Raw genomic sequence first — 5,540 nt, 5'->3', positions numbered from 1 at the left:
TTTTGAGCAATGGTTGGTTGTGAGTTTGTATAGATATTTAGGCTTTAAGTTTTGAGAGGCTTGAGATTTTAGTTGGCTAGATATTTAAATTTTTGGTTGTGGAGTTTTAGGCATTTGGCTTATTGGTGTCTTCTTCCTGACTTTACCATCTCATCCACCTTTCTTCTTACTGTCTTCATTTTTCCCTTTCTTCTTCTTATCTTTTTTACTACCACTGCTTTTTCCAGATTGACTTAAATTTGAGCTAAAATATTTATGTTCATCCTTCTTTTGCTCATTATCATCCAAGGTATCATTTTTTCATTTATAGCAGTTTTTGGTAGCATGACATAAGCATTTCTCAAGTATCTTGCAAAGATTTTGATCATCTCAAGGTCCTCATCAGACTTGATTTTCTTGGTCTTCAACTTAATTGTCATCATTAAATTTTTTTGCCATGATAGAATGCTTAGGTAGTTGAAAGTGTCTGCATCTTCTGGTGTTAGGGCATATGTAGGCCACTCCATTACTAGGTTTTAGATAAACTTCAAGAAAAGCTCATTGTTGACCTAATTTAAGTTCATGTAGCAAAAGAGTGTCTTCTAGACTCATCACCTTGACTTTATTGATGAAGATATCCAGTTCAGAGGCTCTTCTTGATTTTAGAAATGAGAGAGAAACGTGCATGCACCTATCAACTCTAGAATCATTTATATTCACCACAAAGGATTCAGTTTGACCTTAGTGTCATTATTTTGAGTAATTTGATTTTGGATAACTGTATGAAGGGCCACAAAGGACTCTCTGAGTTGCTTTACACTTGCTTCCACATATGTGAGATCTAGCTTGGCCACCTTATTAATAAATTTGCCAAAATTGGTCTAGATTTCCCTTTGACTGGGCAGAAGCTCATCTAATTTTACCATTTACCAGTTGCTTGACTTGTTCTTGATGTTTTTCAGTGTTTTATCTAAGGCTTTACCAATAAAGTTGAATGTCTTGAGTTGAGCTTTGTGAATCTCTGTGACAGCATCATAAACCTCTTGAGGTATAAGATCTCTAGCATTGCTACTAAGTATGGTGACACAGTCTTCTATAAACCTAGAGAGAGCTTATTTCATGTCAATTGTGAAGGATTTAGACAACCAAGCATCCATATTTCCATCTCTTTCAGCTGCATCCATAATCTTTTCTTGTTAATCTTCAACTTCTTCTCTGTAATTTGGAAAAATAGCTTGATAGTCCTGGTTTGACATGTCAGATGTAAGAAGTTGTTGAGCTATATTTACAAACCCTTATATGTGGTCTAAAATAATTTCATCTACAGAAGTGGATTTAGCTTGTGTATTTTAAAGCCAGGTGGTAAGCGGATGTGTTTATTGTGTAAAAGTGGAAGGTTGTTAAGGATTAGGCTATATGGTAGTGGAGGTGGCTGGTGCACCTGTGACAGATGTCACAATTTGACTTACAGAGGGAACTGTGTTTATGATAGTGTGTTGATCACCTTGAGACTTATCCTCCATTTAAATTACATGGGAGTTGATCAGTACTATCATACACCATGGCCTCGAATCCTTGTTCTTCTTGCAAAGAACTAACACTTGAATGTGATATTCTACTCTCCTCCCCGGTAAGTGGATTATTGGAATTGGGATCCTAGCTTTGTTAAGTGGCATTTATGTCCAGTTAGAATGTCCTATAAAGGCTTGAATTGGTGTTTTGTACTCGAGTTGTTTGTGTTTTTTATGTGTTTAGTAGTTTTTTTTGCATTTCAGGCATAACTGAAGGAATAAGGAGGTTTAACATTGTTTTGGTGTTAAATTGGTGTTTGGAAGGTATCTCGGATGTTCGCTCATTGATCGCCATCAAAAACCAGCAAAGAAAACAAAGTTCAGAATTTGTTCCAGTAGGTCAGCGCGCTCGCGCTGTGATAGCGTGCGGCCGCGTCAGAACAACAAAGAGACAATGCGCCCGCGCTGGGACAACGCGCGCCCATGCCAGGCCAAAACTGAAGAATCCTATTTCAACTAGAAGATTGATTTTCTGGACTTCTCTTCTGATTGGGCTGCTATATAATGACTCTTTCAAGATGTTTTTCATAACATAGACTAAGGAGAAGACGTCGAGAAGACCTAGGAGCACAAATACAACAAAAGAGAAGAAAAGCTTGTTTATACTTGTGATTCTTTGATTGAGTTGTAATCTTGGATGCTAGTTTCTTGTTTATTGAACCGATTACTCTTGTTTAACATACTTTGATTATTATTCAGTTTATAAAGACTTAGTTTATTATACCATGCTTTCATCGGAATCCGCGGTGGTGATGAGTTCGGTTATGGGCTAATCGTTTTCGTGGGGTTCTAACGGATTTACTTATGGATTTCAATAGTTACTTTGTTTCGATACCTTACTCTGTGGTGATTGTATGATATCCTAGTATTGATTGTGCTTATTCGTCTTATGAGCGTCACGTACTTATAAGATAGCTTGTTAATGCGTGTTAATCTCTATTGAAGCCAAAATGAATATAGGGGTTTAGAACGTGTCATGCTAGCATAGGTTCATGTATTTGATATACATGATTCATAGGTAATTTTAACCATCTTACATGCCCTATGTAATCGTGATAGATAACTTGTGCATTAAACCGTTATGTTGTCAAATTCTATAGACATATAGGGTCTCAATATAATCGGTGTCTATTCAGCTTCTATGCAACGCCCCCAAATCCGGGGTCAGAGGATTTGGTCGTCACGGTGAAACCTCAATTCAAATTAATCTGTTTAATCAATAAATAAATGCCATTGGAAGATATTTATCATTTATGACCCCAAACTAATCCAAGATCTTTTAAGGTTACAGTTCTAGAAACAGGAATCCCAAATTCCAAAATAATTTTTCACTTTCTCTTTAAAGCTCTTTTCAACAATTTCCAAACTCAAAGCTAAACCCCCTAGTATAACTTCGAAAAGAAGTATACTAGGCCCAACTAAAATATACAACTATAATATAATATAATATAAACAACTTCACACAATAAAACTTACACTAGCCCGCAACCCTGGAATAATCACCTTCCAAGAGCTTCTTCGTTGCGTCCTCAAATTACGCAGCTAGACAGCGCAAGCTAATCCTCACTGGAGGTTAAATTTAAAAACAGGCAAGTATGAGCGAAAGAAATGCTCAGCAAGATCATTATAGCGAATATAGGGTCGTTTTGATATAAAACCAACATCTGCATTAGAGCAGAACATTTAAAATCATAATTGCTGAATCATAAAATTTTAGTTGAGGAACCCCAGAATTGATTCCTTAATTGTATTCAAAACCATTTTGATGTTTTTGAGCGAAATGCTTCAGTAATACTTTGAATCTTGACGAGAATAAAACTCCTAAAACAGTGTTTACGGAAATATCGTAAACATCAATAACAAGAAACAATGATTATGGATTGAATCATAAACTTTACTCAAAACCGAACTCTTGATATTAATATTTATTTTGTTGTCATATCAAATTAGATATCAATACGAACTTTGATGCTCACAACATTCCATATTAAAGTCAACATCAATCATCTCTACTAATACCACCTTTGATATTTAACAACAACGTAAGTATCAGCATAAATCAGAATCTGAAACAAATCCGCAATTCACTTTTAATCAAAAACAGAATCAGTTGATAAATCATTTGTTCTATGATTATCAAAATAATAAAGAAATTTAGATATAAATTTAGATTGGAACCAATAACATTTCATGCGGTTCCCGATGATCAGTTGTGAAACAACACCGGTATCCCGCAGCCATACCGTAAATAAAGGTACTACCCGTATCCCGAAGTCATACGGTACCTATATGGTACCAGAAAAGGCATAACTAGCCTTGAAAGATATTACAGCTGGACCGATATCTCGATCACCTACACTGTAACCAGTAACCATTCCAATCTTAAAAAGCTTTTTATTGAAAAAGAAGCTGAATCAATCGACATCATAAATAATTTTATCCCCCATCACTTGGGCAGGAATTCTCGCAACAAAATCATCTTTCTCAAAATCCAAAACATTTATAAATCCAGTAATTTGATAAGTAAAATCATCTAGCTATTTTGAACATAGAATAGCAGAAGAATACTTGTATAAACAGAATCATTTAATTCAGCGATATGTAAAACATTTATCTATTATGAACTGAATAGGGAAAGCAATACTTGCATAATAAGCTTCAAAATAAATATCACTTGAACAATAAGTGATGATAGGGATACTTGCATAATTGATTCGAAATAAACATCACTTGAACGATAAGTGAAGTCAGGGGTACTTGCCTTTGAGATTTAGTAGTTAGTCACACTCGCAATGACACATCTATTCTGACATTCTGTCTCAAAGCATCACCGTCTTTATTCTACTAATCCTTTGGCCTGCTGCGCATGCAGTGCTGCAACCTCAATATTCCCTACTATTCAACCCTAGCCTTTATCCACTTCATCCGGTCCTGATTATCTTGAAAGACTCGCATCTATAATTAAAAGATATAACTTTAATCGTCTAATCGATAATTACTCAACGAACTACGCGTTAAAAGCCATCGTCTACCAGTATGATAGCCCACACATAAATATAACAGACAAACAGAGAACTCTTGATCCACATACACACATAATTCACATAGCACATAAGCACATAACTCATGTATCACATAATTCATATCACATATGACTCGGTTCATCAAAAGGTTCAACTAGGTACGTTTAAAACCGAAATCGGGTCAAAAATATGATTTTTCAGTCACTACACGATTCAGATTCGATTTACAAAACAAGAGACCTTTCAAAACAAAAAGGATTTGGGTCTCGAAAATATTTTTTTAATGAAAGCGGAATATTTTTCTGAGTCTATACGCGTTCGTTTCGTATTAAACGGACGAACGATTTATTTACTACGAATAAAATACGAATAACTAGGAATAAATCAATTAATAATTATATTAATTGATTTATAAATACCAAAATTTAATTTTAAAAAATCTAAAAATAATTTTTAGGAATTATTTAAATTAATTATAAATAATTTATATTTATTTAACTATTTATAAATAAAATTAATTGATTAAATGAATTAATCAATTAACTAAAATAAATTAAAAATAATTAAATCAAATTGGATTTTTAAAAATAATAAAAGAAAATAATTTTTGAATATTAAAATAATTCAGTTAATTATTAAATATTTAACCAAATTAGTTTTTGAAATTTAAAAAAAATGATTTTTGTAAATTTAAAACTGAATTTTTAATTAAAACTAAAATGGAAATTGATAGAAATAGTTTGCAGAAATGAAAACCACGACTGGAAGATCAAAGGGCGGTCATAGGAGGAAGGTGACCGGAAATTATGAAGAACTCGCCGGAATCTGGAAAAATTCCAGAAACCGGTGAGTATCGTCGGAATCCGGTAGCCCCTCCGATGAGCCCAAACACAGTTTAAATCGTATGGTTCGATCAGGTTTCTCTGCGTATCTCGTCCAAAATTATCTCAACATAACCTATAAACCC

This window comes from Apium graveolens, chromosome 10 (genome assembly GCF_009905375.1).
Source record: "Apium graveolens cultivar Ventura chromosome 10, ASM990537v1, whole genome shotgun sequence".
In the NCBI taxonomy this organism is placed as follows: Eukaryota; Viridiplantae; Streptophyta; class Magnoliopsida; order Apiales; family Apiaceae; genus Apium; species Apium graveolens.
Note: the sequence above shows the minus strand (reverse complement) of the source record.